Source organism: Ailuropoda melanoleuca, chromosome 7 (genome assembly GCF_002007445.2).
Source record: "Ailuropoda melanoleuca isolate Jingjing chromosome 7, ASM200744v2, whole genome shotgun sequence".
NCBI classification, from domain to species: domain Eukaryota; kingdom Metazoa; phylum Chordata; class Mammalia; order Carnivora; family Ursidae; genus Ailuropoda; species Ailuropoda melanoleuca.
The window spans coordinates 11,817,673-11,835,158 of NC_048224.1; positions in this window are offsets into that span (position 1 = coordinate 11,817,673).

Consider the following 17,486-nt stretch of genomic DNA (forward strand, 5'->3'; position numbering starts at 1 on the left):
TGCCTGGGTCAACTCAGAATGTCACCTTTCCAAACAAGTGGCCTCACACAGAGCAAAACCACTACACGCCACTGACTACGGGAACCTATTTCACATGAAAAGTCTGGCTCGCCTTTCCCGTCTCGCCTCAACTGCTGTCTCCAGAGAAAGACTTGCACTGGTTATCTTCTACCTAAGCCACACCCGCCAGCCCTCCCCCGCACATAGGATTTCTCGTCCCGGCGCATGCCTTTCCCATCACTTACTGCTCTGTCATTGGCAGTTGTGCTGGTGAGTGTGTTCGTGGTCGGTCTTCTCTCTCAAGCTCAGGACCTTTTCTATCGTGCTCACTGCTAGAGCCCCTGCCTGGTACACAGTAGGCTGTCCATTAACAATTACTGAACAAATGATGAAATACATAAATACATTATTAAATAAATGTAATGCCTCATTACACAAACAGAGGATAGAAAATCATGTGAAGTTATAATCTATGGTGAGTTTTTCCATTTTACACGCATGGTAATAAATGAACCTTATGATTCTACTTATTGCTGGACAAAGGGCAGCTGTTGGAGCTTTCAAAACCTAAGCAGTATGTCAACTATTCATAGGTCCACATACAGTTCTTGCAGACCAGCTGGGGCACCCCTCGCCTATACACAGGCATCAGCACATCAACTAACATGCATGTTAGTGATTTCCAACTTCCTGCTATCGAGGAATAGCACAGAATGGCATATTTTTAAACTTTTTTTTATACTGATTTTACTTAGAGAAATGAAAATACACAGTATTCTGGGGCACCGCATGGGGGAAAAGAGAGAGAAAGAGAGAAACAGAGAGAGAACTCATCACTGTTCTAATCTAAAGCTATATTCCAGGCAACAATTAGCATGCTATCTGTCCCTGTTGTTAGTAAGTTCGACCCTCCATACAAATGTTGCTGATACCACTGTTGTTACTACATACTTCTCTTCAACCTCCCAAGCCCTAGAGAAACGATCAACACCTGTACGGCTCATATGGCTAGCACTGCATGGTATCAAGTACCTTTAAAGAGATCCCTACTTGCAGGGCACCTGCATCTGGGTGGCTCAGTCGGTTAAGGATCCACGCTCAGCGGGGAGTCTGAGATTCTCTCTCCCTTGCCCTCTGCCCCTCCCCCCTCTACTCACTCTCTAAATCTTTTTGAAAAAGAGAGCGATCCCTATATGATTTTTTTCTCATTTGTAGGTTTGTGTATCAGAAAAGCTTTAAGATGGCATAAACTTGCCACATTTTTTTTTAAGATTTTAAGTAATCTCTACATCCAATGTAGGACTCAAACTCACAACCCTGAGGATCAAGGGTTGCACGCTCCACCAACTGAGGCAGCCAGGCGTCCCTACTTTTTTTTTTATTATTATTATTACAGAAGTACTACTGGTTCATGGTAAGTATTTTAGATTCTCCTAATTATTTACAAGGAAATCTTCCATAAATATACTGTCCTTAGGGTATGAATTCCAGTGTTTAAGTACATTTAATAAAAGTTTAGTTGTCCTTTCTCAAAATGTACATTATTGGCATTTCATGGACCAAGATGATCGTGTATTTAACATTTTATATATATAATAAAATATGCCCTAATTACAGTACACAACTTGCTGAGCGCTTTAATCTTCTGTCCACTCAAGAGATAATTGTTGTGTCTGCACAGTAAACAAAATAACCATACCCCATGCTATGTAAACATTAGATATTATTACCATTTCTGTGTTCACAATCTGTCCAATTATCTGACTTTTCAATCTGAACCAATTAGCACCCTATCATTTTAGGATTCCTACAAACCTCAAATCAAAAGCCAAGAACTGCTGGCTACCAAAAATACCTCTGCCAATCTATTTTGTTCACCACACCCTGAGAAAAAAGTCAAGATTTTATTAAGAATAACTTCGATTCAGGCCCTTGCAATAAAATCGACCCCACAGGCATACCAATATTTTCTGTCTCCAGTGCCCTTGTTTTGCAAACCAGTAAAACTTTGTTTTTATATAACCCCCCCTTCCATAATGTTACTCTTTTGACTTTACCATATAAAGACTTATTCCTAAAGAAAAAGAAATTTCATGGCAAAATATTACATTGTGATTGGTATCATGAGAGGGGACTTCAATGTAACAACAAGCTTCCACCCAGACACCGATTTCCTTTAAGCACAATGTTCTCTATGGATGGGGAGGAGGGCAAGTTTTATTTGACTCGTTGCTAGTTAATTAAAATCTGTCTCATTTTGAAGTAGCAAAGATTCTTACTTGAAAGTAAATGTTTCACAACCTGTCTGCTCCTAGGACCACCTACTTTGCCTTACCTATAACCCCAAACCCCGAGTATCCCTCTCAAGTCATCAAGCACCATATCTTCTCCTTGCTGGTCTGTCCACCCCTTTGCTAAAAGGGAAAACACCTCAGCTCTTAATTTTAAGTGGACCTGGTCAGCAATTAAAGAAAGTGTATGGAATCAACATGCTTGGGGTATTTGTTTTTTATTAACATATAATGTATTATATGTTTCGGGGTACAGGTCTGTGATTCATCAGGCTTACACAATTCACAGCGCTCACCATAGCACATACCCTCCCCAGTGTCCATCACCCAGCCACCCCATCCCTCCCATCCCCCTCCCCCCCAGCAACCTTCAGTTTGTTTACTGAGATTAAGAGTCTCTATGGTTTGTCTCCCTCTCTGGTTTCATCTTGTTTCATTTTTTCCTCTCTTCTCCTATGATCCTCTGCCTTGTTTCTCAAATTCCACATATCAGTGAGATCGTATGATAATTGTCTTTCTCTGAGTGACTTATTTCGCTTAGCATAATACCCTCTAGTTCCATCCACGTCGTTGCAAATGGCAAGATTTCATTTTTTGATGGCTGTGTAATATTCCATTTTGTATATATACCACATCTTTATGCATTCATCTGCCAGTGGACATCTAGGATCTTTCCACAGTTTGGCAATTGTGGACATTGCTGCTATAAACATTGGGGTGCACATGCCCCTTCAGATCACTACATTTGTATCTTTGGGGTAGATACCCAGGAGTGCAATTGCTGGGTTATAGGAAAGCTCTATTTTTAACTTTTTGAGGAACCTCCATACTGTTTTCCAAAGTGGCTGCACCAGCTTGCATTCCCACCAACAGTGTAACAGGGTTCTTGGGGTACTTTAAAGCCTGACAGTCATGAGCCAAAGAAAGGAGACCTCTTCAAACCCTCTGATATTTGTATCCTTTGAGGAGCAGCCATGGCCACCATGCTCACGAGTACATACTCAAACCAGCCTCGATGGGACCACTAGGCGGAGAAGGCAAAGGGGAGAGAGGCTTCCTCACTGAAACTCTCTAAAGTCTTTCCACTCCAGAATTTACTAAAGGACCACAGGAAAAAGGAAATAATCCTGACTTTTTCTGATATTTGGTAAAGGGAATAGTGGAAACCTTTCAACAGAACACAGAAAAGGTTAATAATAGTTAACTCGGAGCACTGACTCCAAGCTAGAGCCATGGAATTTTCAAAATTAAATTTTAGAAGGGGCCAGGGAGGGATGCTGGGGGGCTCAGTCAGTTAAGCGTCTGCCTTCGGCTCAGGTCATGATCCCAGGGTCCTGGAATCGAGGGTCCGCATTGGGCTTCTTGCTCAGCAGGGGGTCTGCTTCTCCCTCTGCCTGCCCCTCCCCCTACCTGTGCGCGCTCGCGCTCGCTCTCTCACTTTCTGACAAATAAATAAATAAAATCTTTAACAATAAGTTAAGAGTATCTGATCCAATGTCCTCACAATACTGACAAAAAAATCAGAAGCTCAGAGAACGATGTACACGACGCAGCCATGGACAGCATCTAGCTCTCTTTCACATCCGAATGACCAGATTCATTTCCTGACACCTCAGTCTCAAGGAACCAGAGAATGGGTGAAAGAACTTTAAAGATATTGGAAGTACCTCTAGCACGGCATCACCTGAGAGAGAGAGAAGGCAAGCCAGGTAGGAGCGCCACACACATCATTTTAAATGTTCTAGTAGCCACATTAAAATGGTAAAAAGAGACAGGTAAAATTAATTTTAATATTTAATCCAATATAGTCCATTTTAACATATAATCAGTATAAAAAAATTAACATAATTTACTTTCATACTACATCTTCCAAATCCAATAGGTGTTTTACGTTGACAGCACATCTCCATGAGGAATGCCCCATTTCGGGGTGCCTAGGTGACTCGGTCGGTCAAGCATCCAACTCCTAACTTCAGTCCAGGTCTCTACTTCAGGGTCGTGAGATCAAGCCTCACATCAAACTCTGCACTCAGCGCAGAGACTGCTCAAGAGTCTCTCTCCCCCTCCGCCTCCTTCCCTCCCCCCACTCACACAGGCATGCACTAAATAAATACATAAATACATAAATAAAATCTCTTCTTAAAAAAGGAATACCACATTGCAAGGACTCAGTAGCCACATGTGGTGGTGGCTTCTCCATTTGGAAAGCACAATCTAGAATGTGAAGGTACAGACAAAAGAACTGCCAACACTTGAATGCTGGTTTTCCCTGCAGGTGAAAGAAAGAAAAAGATACCTAGAAATATTTTTCTTGACTAATGTCGCGTTTATCTCCTCCTTGGAGTCTCTGGCCTGCCTTCCTGGGACATAAACAGAGGCCTTAAGAGACATGAAAAATTGAATTTTCCCTAATTCTTCTCACTCCCTGAGCCCATGATGCTCTCTGGAGCTGCTCTCTTTGCTGCCACTTCCACTTTCCCAAAATGCTCCTCCTTCTTCAAGGCCCATCTTGGAAAGCCATCCCTACCACCACCACCACCACCAGAGAAGCTACTAAAAATGCCACTGCCCCGTCACTGGCTATGACTCACTCTCTTCTCTGAGTGTGCATGGCTCTGTGTCTTACCTCTTTTAGGACACTTTCTGCACGGCCTTGCACAGGCATCTACTTATAAACTTTCAGATCAAGGGTCCTCATGGCCGCAAGCACAGGCGTTCATCATGGCAAAAAGCTGATGCAAATCATGGCAACTCTCCCGCCACCAACAAGCAGCCTGAATAACAGCTAGTATTCTACAACTTAGGACTTCTCCAGCAAAGAAACTTCTAATCCTGTTTTAGACCATAACCTGTTTGTAAACAACATAGCATCTATAGATATCAATGACTTCTCTTGCCTCCACCATGGTTTTCCAGACTGCCCTGAGCTTAGCCTGGTGTGGGCAGTGAAGAAGGCTCTCCTTCACTCCGGGAGGCAGTGCACATGGCAGAAAGGGACACTGGAGGCAGGAAGATCTGGTTTCCAATTCTAGCTCTGCCACTGACCGCTTGTGTAATGTTAAGGAAACTTTTTTTCCGTAGTTAACTTAATTCTTCTGAGCTTCAATTTCTTCCGGATCTGCAGATAACGTCTGCTTAATAGGATTATGTGGATTAAATCAAATCCTGGAGATTAAAACGCCTAGCCCAGTCCAAAGCAAGCAGTCTGCAATTAATAGGCTGTTTACTGAGCAATTACTATCCACCACGTGGACTGCAAGTTTTATATGTTAACCTGTCTAATCCTCAAGACGATGCTACAAACAAGACACTATTATCCCCATTTTATAAACATGAAACTGAGATGCAGGAGGTGTTATTTTGCTCAAGGCCACGTAGCCAGACTGCAGTGAAATCAGGACTAAAACCCCAGATCTTCTGCCTGATTCCAAAGCTTGTGCCCTTAATCATGGCCATATACCGTGTGGTTTCAGGGGATGCCAGCCTGTACCAAATACCTCGGTTTCCTGGCTGTTCTGGTAAACGTAAGGGCCGTCAGTTAATAAGCAGTTCTTAGACCTGCCCCTTCGTTTCGCTCAGAATCTTCCAAGGCAGGATACACTCCTCTTTCCCAAGGATCCTAAAGCTATTCTGAACCAAACCAAAAAATCCATGTAATTCCAAATGCTCTTTAAAATTCCGACCTTTCCATTGCTTCTCGGCCTTTTGGCTAAGATCAAGTGTAAAACTCTGACCTTCCCACAGAACTTCAATGTTGTCTAAAGAGCAAATCATTAAAGTAATAACAGTAACAACCAGGAAAACAAAGAGCATGAACACCGGATCCGGAAGGACCCACGAGAGCAGCCAGCCCTACAGCTTCGTCACACAGATGTGGACACTGAGACCAAGAGACGCTGAGCTACTGCCTAAGGTCATGCAGCCGGTCAGCAGTAGCGTTCACCCCAGGTCCCACATCACCTCCCACGTAACTGACTTGCAGTTATGATCCAATTTGAAACTCAAAGTTCACACTCTTAAAGGATTTGCAGCCCATTTTTCCTTTTTCCCAGTAGTTGGGAGCCTGTGACCTGTCACAGCTGCTGTGCGAGGGAAGAAAACAGAGCAGAAAATGCATTCTTGGTCTAGGAGAGGGGAAGCTGCCAAGGATCACCAAACCTCCAGTCCTAAAAGTCATATTCCACACTGATAGCTCAGAAAGAGTCCGGGGTGTCTGGAATAACAAAAACTTTAAGCTCCCAAAGGCGGGGTCTTCTCAAAGGAAAACCCATGTCTCTAGAATGATCTCCCGGAACATGAGCAGCTCACAAAGCCAACCCAATTAACCTCTGCTAATGAGTAAAGCCAGTACCTTTCCTGAAGTGCATGTTATCTACCTGCAGTGGTTTATAAATTTTCACAATTTTTACGAAAACTTGTTCTTTCATATTTATTATATACCCAGAGGCCAAAGGACAAGTGAGAACAGTTTTATTAACTGATACATAGGACCATTTTTGAACATATATAGATACATATTTCATGCCCATTTGAGACAAAAAGACTCATACTCCCTACCTACCTCTTCTATATAGATCTTTAAAGAATCAGTTAAGCCTCTGACTCATGATTCCAGCTCAGGTCATGATCTCAGGGTCATGACATCAAGCCCCACATCAGGTTCCATGCTCAGGGCAGAGTCTGCTTGAGATCCTCTCTCTCCATCTCCCACTCCCCCTGCTCACACACACGCTCTCTAAAATAAAATCTTAAAGAAAAAGAAAAAGAAAAAGAAAAAGAAAGGAAGGAAAAAGAAAAAAAAAGAATCAGAACACTGTGAGAAATCTGAGTAACTCCAGCTTCTATTCTGCCCACAGTACTAGGGAAGTGAGCCGGCAGGGATTATAAACTAGAACTCTTTGGTGGCAACTCATCTTTCAGTAGGTCAGATTCTCAGTGACAGAAAGCAGGGCCAAAACCTTAAATACACGAGGGAGAATAAGCAACCTGAAGACCATTCGGTACAAATATGACAGCTGCAAATGATGAACCAATCAGCAGTGCCTGGGGGGCCACAGTGAAGAGATCCTGAGGTCACAACCAATTTTAGGGAGAAAGATCATCTTGACTGATTAGCCATATCTGTCAAGGACACCAGGCTAGGGAAGTGGGGATGAGTGGGTCAGTCAATCAATCAACAAAAGGGAAGGAAAGGGAGGACGGGAATTCTGGTGGAAATGACCATACACCATTGAACATGGTGACTTGCGGGAATGATACATTTGGAAAACATTTGGAAGACAACAAAGGCATCAAAGTATAAATGAAGTTCCCGAGAAGACATAGTAATAGAAACAAGGACAAAACCTTGAAGAGTGCTAGGTTTAGGAAACAGGACAAAGCAGTTGCAGGGTGGGGAAAAAAAACTGACAATAAAAAGAAAATTCAGTAACATAAAGTTCAAATGAAGAGAAGATTTAAGTGTCCAACAGTTAAATGCCACAGAAACATTGAATGGCCTGAGGGCAGAGAAAAAGACATCTGTGCTGACCGGAAAGTGGCCTTAGTAGAACAGCTGGGCTGGAGCCACGGAATCGAGGCTGCTGAAGTGGAGGGAGAGAGGCCACCAGGCTGAAAAAGTAGCAAGAAAAGTTGAACAGGAGCTCAAGAAACCACAGGAAGTACATAAGAATTGTTAACTCTGTGAACATCATCAGGAGGCAGTGGACAGAAGTCCGATCATCTCTGCAGGGAGGGGAACAGATCAGCAGACAGGGATTCTCTGATGAGCAAAAGCAATTGATGGAGCCAGAGCCTGGGCTGCAAAGGGCATGGGACTGAGGAGGGAAGGTGGACGAGTTTCAAGAGACAAGAATAAGAAGGGGATCAGCAGCTCCCGTCCAACAGCCTCGACCCCGAGTACAAAGGCACTGAAAGAGGGAAAGCCAAGGAGGTGGGATGGCAGCCGGAAGAGATGTTCAGCGTGTACACAGAGCCCTCAGGGGAGTGTGCTGAGGGGCAGCGAGAGAAGGCGGCAGACCTGCTCCCAGGAGTAGTGAGGCCGAGAACAGGGCCCACTAGGCCCACCGGCCCATGTCAGTGTCAGGACTCTCTGGAGCAGTGCTCAGCATCCCTGCGGAGAGCTCTGGCTTGGGGGACAAGAAGCTGAGGGACTACGGCAGGAGAGGAGCCCTGGCTGGCCATGAGCGCTCAGGGGACAGAAGGGAAGTCAGCAAGAGCCAGTGGTCCTTGGGAGAAACTGAGGGACTGGAGAGCGCAACCCAGAATATGTGTGGGGCTACCCTTCCCCTTGTCGGTCAAAAGGAAGAAGAGTTTCTTCTGCCAAAAAGGACTTACAATAATTGGAGAAACCACTTCAAGAAAGTGCAGTTGGTCAAGGCACCCCCAGGAGGTGAAGGGCGGGGATTCTGGCAGTGGCTCAGTGGGGAAAGAGACACACGGAAGAGGAGAGAGAAACATGCCAGTCACCAAGGCTTTTTCTCTAACTCTTAGAGAATCAACTCTCTGGGTTCTGGAGAGGGAGGCACCACCCTGGCAACACCCAACCTAGAACTCTATTCCTACCCATCTTGCTTCACTTCCGTCAGGTTTTAGCTCAAAAACCCCTCCTTCTGGGAGGACTTCCCGGACCCCCAGATCAGGTCATGTTCTCCCTGCTCTTCCCCACAGTCATATACATGCTGGTCGTCTCCTGGCCGGAGGGTCTTGGGTACCATGACCTCGGTGCATGGCTCATGATGGGCACTCAATACATGCTTGCTGGAAGCATACAAGAACAGGGGCCAGTATCATATATGACTAAGTTCTGTCCATTGTGGCCTCACACAGGAGAACAATTACAAACTGCTAAAAAGGAAACCCAGCAGCTACACTCATATTTGTTTACCTTTGTTGAATGGTGCTTCCCCTATATAAACAAAACCTAGAAATTGGTTTTAAAAAACAAATCCTTGAACCTTGTCTCAAATCTCACACACGCACACACACACACAGAATTTGAGCTGAATTATAAACCCACATGTGAAATCTAGAATTATAAATGTTTCAGAGGAACACACAAGAGAATATCTTTGTAACTTAAGGGAAGGCAAAGATTTCCTGGAGAAATCAAGAAAGCGGTAATTATAAAAGAAGGAATTAGTTAGACACTGTCCAAGTCAAAACCTGCTCAAAGATACCATTAAGAAAATAAATAAGCAAGCCACACACTTGGAAACAATATTTGCAAAACAGATATCCAGCAAAAGACTGAGATCCAAGATATGTAAAGATTAACTATAACTCAATAATAAAGACAAAAAAAAAAGCTTTGAACAGACACATCGCCAAAAAGACATGCAAATGGTTATCCTTTTGCATATACAAAAGTGCTTAACATCATGCAACATCAGGCACACACAAGTTTAAACCACAATAAGACACCACTACGCACATAACAGAATTACTAGAAATATAAAGACTGGCAAAAGCTACAGCTAGCAAAGTGGAACAACATGAATTGCCGTCCATTGTTAGTAGGAATGCAAAAGCTATTTGCATTCCTATCTGGCAAAATGTACGGCCATTTCAGGGCACCTGGGTGGCTCAGTTGGTGGAGCCTTCAACTCTTGGTTTCCACTCCGGTCATGATTTCAGGGTCATGAGATCAATCCCCATAGCAAGCTCCACGTTCAGTGCAGAGTCCACTTGGGATTCTCTCTCTCCCTTTGCCCCTCTGCCCTTCCCCCAGCTCATACTCACTCATGCTCTCTCACAAATAAATAAGTAAATCTTTTTTTTTTTTTAACATATGGCCGTTTCTACATGCTGGGCTACCTCCTAGTCCCACAATTCCAATCGTAGGCATTTATCCCCAAGAAATAAAAACCTTTCATTCACAAAAAAAGAGTTAGTCAAGAATGTTCATAGAAGCCTACTCATTTAACCAAAACTAGAAACAGGTCATCCATCAGTGGGAGCACAGGTAAACCGTGGTAGAGTCACTCCATGGAATAGTACCTCAGCAGTAAAAAGGAACAAACTACTCGGGTCACAGGATAGCAGAGATGAATCTCAAGAACATTTTCAGTGAAAGAGCCACCAATCAAAAGAGTACTACTGTGTGATTCCATTTATGTGAAATTCTAGAACAGGAGGAACTGATCTTTAATGGGGAAAAAAATCAGATTGTTGGTTACCACTGCGAGACAGAAAAGGGACCGACTGGGAAGGGGAATGCAAGAACTTTCTGAGGTGTTGGTAAGGTTCTGTATATGGTATGGATTTGGGTTACACAGACACCGGAGTTTGTCAAAACTCAGCAAATACCACCTCAAGATTTACTTCAAAAGAAGAAAAAGGACAAAAATACTAATGCTGTTGTTAACGGTATGAATGCTGAACCATTTAGGGGAGACGTTTGCAGATTTCTGTGATTTACTTTGAAATACATTTTAAAAAGATGGTTGATGGATGGATGGATAATAAGATGACTAAGTGGAAAGATATGTTGATGTTAATGATAGAATCCAGCCAGTGGATATACAGCCATTCACTTTAAAATCTTTTTAACTTTGTTGGATGTTTGAATTTTTTCATAATGAAATATTGAGGAAGAAAAAGAGCAAGAAAAGTTTCTAAAATTCCCTGATTTTTTTTTTAAAGATTTTATTTATTTGAGAGAAAGTGTGTGTGAGCAGGGGGGGAGGGGCAGAGAGAAAGAGGGAGAGAACGTCAAGCAGACTCCATGCTGTGCACAGAGCCAACTAGGGCTCAATCTCACGACCCTGAGATCATGACCTGAACCAAAATCAAGAGTCAGATGGTCAATGGACCGAGCCACGCAGGCACCCCTAAAATTCTCTGATTTTTAGATGTGATCATGACATTGTGGTTATATAAGAAAATGCCCTTACTTTGAGAGATGCGTAATAAAGTATGTAGGGGTGAATGACAAGACTTCTTTAACCGGATGAACCAAATGTGGCAAAATCTTGATAATTACTGGGGTTTGGTTGATCACTTTATTTTTTTTTCTTTCCTTTTTTTTTTGGCAGATTTAAATTCTTCTGATTAAAGAAATATTGAAATCCCTAAGAGGCAGGGCCTCCACGAAACAAGTGTGTATCTTCTTAAGAGTTCCCTTGGGGCTAATAGGGCTTTAGTCCAACCACCTGGGACAAAACAGGATTTTGATTTAAGCTGATGATAAGTGCAGAGCCTACACGTGCAGGAAGCTTCCCTTCTCACACTCTGAAGTTTATGTCAGCGGCACTGGGCTTGTTCCCACACAGCCTCTCAGGGTCCCACGGCCAAAAAGCAGCAAGCTCACATAGTTCACTGGAGTTTCACTGTCTTCTCAAGACATCTATTAAGTACCCTGTGAATTTTGGATGAAACCCGACAGCTGTGCTAAACAAATCTTCCCAAGGCTCTCTCTCAGTCATTGTAAAAACAACCAAACCTCTCTAATCTCGACCTTAGCACAATAACTGTCCTCGACCCACCACCACCTCACCCCTACCCAGAATGGCTTTGCTTGCATAGCACTCTGTGGTCACTCATCGTATCATTTGTCCCACAACATTAAAAACTGCTTATTGTTTATTTGCTGCCCAGACTAGGGTCCCCTTTTTTCTGGGGGGGGGGGATGTGAAGGGGTGGGTGGTGAGAGGGGTGTTTTGCTCACTCTTCTATAACCAACTAAGCACAAGGTCTGGAACACCTACACGCTGACAAAAATGTTTTTGGATGATTAGATAACCAATTTGTAGAACACGCAGAGTTTACAGAGATTTTCCACATGGTCTCACTCCTCCCTCGACCCTACAAGCTAAAGCAGGACAGAAATTACTAACCCCCTTCCCATATCCCAGTGCGGGAGTAAGGCCAGGGGCCTCAAGACTCGGTCAACCTCAAGCAGTGGTAAAACCAGGACGAGGGCTGGTTTTGCTGACTTCTCAAGAGATGTTGTTTTCATCATATCTAGTTCCTTTCGGAGGAAAATTCAAATTAATCACACAGAATGTGAGGCCGTTTTCCTCCCACAATCTCAGAGCTTGGAGCTGGGGGTGGGGTGGCCTCTGACTTACGATGTTGAAGACTGAACGGTACCCAATGAGCATGGATCTTACTTAGAAAGCAGGGGGAGTCTGAAGCTGGATAAATGCCACCACCCATAAAACCCCAGATGTTTGGCTTGATGTTTCAACATGTTAAATGTCTCGTATAATTAATTAAGGTGGAAAGACAACAGTTATACTACCATACACCCTGTCAGTTTCCACCAGCCAACTGACATCAACCACCACACATGTATTAATTTGTTTCATACGCTCTCCTTCCACACATGCCCTTGTCCTCATTTTGCATAAATAGCCATGAAGGGCTGTGTTTTCACAGCCTCTTTCTTGGAGATGATTAGGGACTGGCTAGGAGTACCATGAGCTGTCATCTTTGAGGTCAGATTACCCCCAACTACAGTAGTTCCTAAAAGACTCCTGCTTGCCTCTCAGCTTCAAGAGTGGGGAAAGAACTGGAAGTTCTGCATGAGCCTGTAAATAAAACACCAGCCATAGGCTCAGGTGTACCGCCTACACCTGGGTACGTGGGCACCCACCCCAGCCGTCGATCTCAGCTTCGAGTTTCAGCAGATGAACTGGCAACAGCTTGAGTGGGGCCAAAGGTCCATGGAGCAGGTCTCCAGGCACAGCTGCCTTCCGTCTCCTTCAGAACAGCATCCCCACATCCCATCTCTGCGGTACAATCCTGTTTTTATGTCCTACACGAAGTTACCGAAAGGCCTTGGAGCTGTCAAGTGCCTGATGAATTACTGTGAATTACCAGGTACTTTACAGTGTTTATAGACGTCCCACAGCCTTGAGCCCCAAAACTTGGAACTGAGGTATCTTGAGTCTCCATGTCAGATTTTTTCAAGGCCAAGGGCTCTCTCTGTCAAAGTCTCTAAGGGCTCTTCTTTCTCGAAACACGGACCCATCTCATGCTATGGATAATGGAGAAGCGATGGCTTCCACCCATTCTCTCCTGCCCCAGACTTCCCACCCGATACACCATTTTCCACCTGAGTAGCCACAGAAAGGAACACTTTGTCCTTCAAAGCAGCAAGTGGCAGAGCAAAACACGCAGACAGATCTGAATCCAGCAGCCAATGCCTCAGACAGTGAGGCTTTTTTTCCACCACTCGCTCATTAGCTACCAACTTGATCATTAACTCAACATTCCCCATGCCCCACTGCTGCTTGCTCAAGTTCTCGAAACCTTTGGAATTTCAGCTGATACCAGAATTTCAACACCTGTTATATCCTCCATCAAAAAAGATTTACTATTGCTAACCTACATTTTTTTCTCTCTGCCTCTAAGGAGCTTTTCAAAATCTGAACCAAATCTTCTATAATGTCATTAAAGTGAAAGAAAAGTAATTTAAATGAGTGGAATGATTGTAGAATTGCCTTATTGCACTAAATTTATTCCTCCATGTACCATAAATATTTTCAAGCAAGCATTTGATTCTTAGAGACTGAAGTCACTATTCAAGACACCCCCTTCCCCCCCAAAAAAAGGAAGAGTTTGAATTTTGAGTTTAATTATTACCACAGTTGACCAGCTGCAACAAAATTATTTCACTGTGCTGTGTGTTCATAATTCAGTATGTCAAAATCGCCTCTGATTTCCTTAATGATTTTTCTCCATTTCTCAGATGTTTAGCTTAAAGGGAAAATTTTTAAATCACCTCTTTCCAACTANAATGAGTGGAATGATTGTAGAATTGCCTTATTGCACTAAATTTATTCCTCCATGTACCATAAATATTTTCAAACAAGCATTTGATTCTTAGAGACTGAAGTCACTATTCAAGACACTCCCTTCCCCCCCAAAAAAGGGAAGAGTTTGAATTTTGAGTTTAATTATTACCACAGTTGACCAGCTGCAACAAAATTATTTCACTGTGCTGTGTGTTCATAATTCAGTATGTCAAAATCGCCTCTGATTTCCTTAATGATTTTTCTCTATTTCTCAGATGTTTAGCTTAAAGGGAAAATTTTTAAATCACCTCTTTCCAACTATACTCTTTCAATATATTCTTCTCTTCAGCAATTAAAGTTTACTGCTAGGAACTTTATATGGATCGTGTGAAACACACTCATTCCATAAAATACGATGTTATCAGATGTGTTAACAGCAACCCGTTTACTTATCTCTGAAGAAATATCCTGCTTTATATCGATTGCCCAATAAACAATAACGGAAAATTCAGGTTATGGTTTGTTACTTGACAAACACACAAAGATTTCTGGCATAAAGAAACCNAGCAATTAAAGTTTACTGCTAGGAACTTTATATGGATCGTGTGAAACACACTCATTCCATAAAATACGATGTTATCAGATGTGTTAAGAGCAACCCGCTTACTTATCTCTGAAGAAATATCCTGCTTTATATCGATTGCCCAATAAACAATAACAGAAAATTCAGGTTATGGTTTGTTACTTGACAAACACACAAAGATTTCTGGCATAAAGAAACCAAGTTGCAGAAATTGTACTTTTTTTTTTTTGGTTTATATGTTTTAGCTAAAATCAGAACTTGTTAAACCCCTTGGGCTTCTGGAAGAATGCAAGGATTTAAAGAGCATTNGCCTGCTTCTTCCTCTCCCACTCCCCCTGCTTGTGTTCCCTCTCTCGCTGGCTGTCTCTATCTCTGTCAAATAAATAAATAAACTCTTTAAAAAAAAAAAAAAAAGAAACCAAGTTGCAGAAATTGTACTTTTTTTTTTTTGGTTTATATGTTTTAGCTAAAATCAGAACTTGTTAAACCCCTTGGGCTTCTGGAAGAATGCAAGGATTTAAAGAGCATTTCTTACTGGACCTCCCAGATGCTGGCAGAGGTCTAGGGAATGAGGAGATGTTGGGAGAGAACAGACAGATATCTACACATGATGGGTGTGAAGTCCATTCTTGATTTCTGGTAGAAGATAGCCCTTCTTTACAGAAAAAGAAAATTCACAAAAATAAAATTCTGGCTCTCGATAATCTTTTTTTCATCTCCCATCACAGAAGAAGCAAATAACATACAGTTCTATCAGACCAGCTGACAAATGGGGCCTTGGCCTTTTTGTTCATCAAGGTATAAAATGTGGACTAGATCTGTATACCTTCAAAGGTAACAAGAGGAATCATTAACATTTAGAAAGCCCTATCATTTATTAAGCACTACATGCTGGGCACAGGTCTTAACTCTGTGTAGTAGCTTACTTAATCTTCGCAATGACCAAAAGGCATAGAAAACACTTCAGACCTGAGGTTGTGAGTCACGCTGCACAAAGACCCCAGAGGCCATAAAAGTCCAGCCACGAGAGCCACACAGGGGCATTCACAAGGGAGAGGACCTGGGTCTCCAACTCTGACCCTCTAAGCAGCCTGAGGGGCCAAGGCTAGGCCTCCCCCCCGCAGCTTCTCCCAAATTCCCTCCTTCCTCATTCTCCAGCCTCTGCTCTTCCCCTGTTTCTTTTTCTCCTTTTTTGTGTTCACATTATGTTATGCCTCGAATCCTTCAGGATCGAAGGTGGAGACCGTTTCCAGCCAAGAACAGTCTAGGAGACAAAGTTCACTGAGAGACACAGTAGCAGCAGGCCCGGGGTACTAGTAATTTTGCCCTCTGCATTCAAGAGAAAAGTGAAAACCCCTCCCCAGAAGCTTTCTCACTGACTAGAACCAGGTCATAAAGCCACCCCCCAGCCGCAAGGGGCGCTGCCAAGTCAAGGGTCTGGCTTCTTGGTCACCATAGTGGGCACCAGGCAAGAGAGATGGGTTTGGAGAGTAATCCGAGGGGCCACCCAACAGAATCTCTTCTCAAGATGATTCTAACAAAATAAGGTAGATTTATGTATTGTCCCCGTGGTACAAGAAGTTACCATGTTAAGGGTTAGTGAAAACTCCGGTGGGGGGAATAACGGGTTTTAAGGATCCACCAAACTAAAATCATGCATGTTTATTTACACAATTAGAGGGGAATCATTGGTTCTAAAGCGCTGGCACCTTCAGACCGGCAATCAACATAGATGCCACAAAGTCGCACATTCCAGTAGAGTTGGACCGAATGTCATGGAAAGCTACAATCCAGATGGAATTCAGAATTCATAGGTGCATGGGAACTAGTTGGTCTGGACGATTGCATTGTATTAGCGCGTGCGTGCACAGACACACACACGCCTCAAACAAAATGAAGCAGCCCAAAGCTCAGACTGTGCCTCGCACCTGCTCTCATCATTTCACCTGCTGACCGAAGGGTCCTCCTGTGCCTGGTGAGCTGGATGCAGAGACCAGCCTCATGCTGCCAACTGACTCCAAACCAGAGTTTCGTTCCGTTCCTCCGGCTGCTTGAGCCGACGCCCCATGCCGGTCCCTCTCCTGTGCAGCCTTCCAGAACGGCTTTCGTGGATGCAAAAGACACAGAAATCTTCCTGGACAGAGTAGATCATTTGGTCCTACCTACCCTATCCTCATCCTCTGATAATCCTGACCTAACACTCACAAACTACACACTGCACAGCAGTACGTATGTGTACTCCTTCGTTTGCCCACGTGCGGATTCATTCACGCCGCCTTCACAAAGTTCCGGCTCCGTGCCAGGTACTGTGCTGGGTGTTCAGGTTAGAAAGAAAAAGTACGTATTCCTTGATAGAAGCACACACGTATTACTTCAAGATTTTATTTGAGAGAGAGCACGTGCACACACAGAGGGAGAAGCACGCTCCCTGCTGAGCAGAGGGCCCGATGTGGGACTCCACCCCAGGACCCTGGGATCGTGACCTGAGTCGAAGGCAGACACAACCGACTGAGCCACCCAGGCACCCCAGCACACTTGTATTACTTCCTATCTCTACTTCTTGACATTGGTGCTCAGGAAAAGGGGGCCGTCCTGCCTCGTGAAGACATTGGTGGCAGTGTGCACGCGGAAGCAAGAAGGCAGGTAGTAAGGGGCTAGAGGTATGGAGGTGGCAGACAGAAGACGCAGCCAGGATAGTTAGGAATATTGGTCACATGGAACCAGTAAGTAAATATGAGAATTAAAGCCGGTTTTCTCACTCTAAGTAGGGATTTGTAAAGAAAGCTATAGAAACATCTGAGGTGTTAGATTGGAATTGGTAGTATTGGCATGAACTGATGGGTTTTTAATATATATAGATATAGAAATACT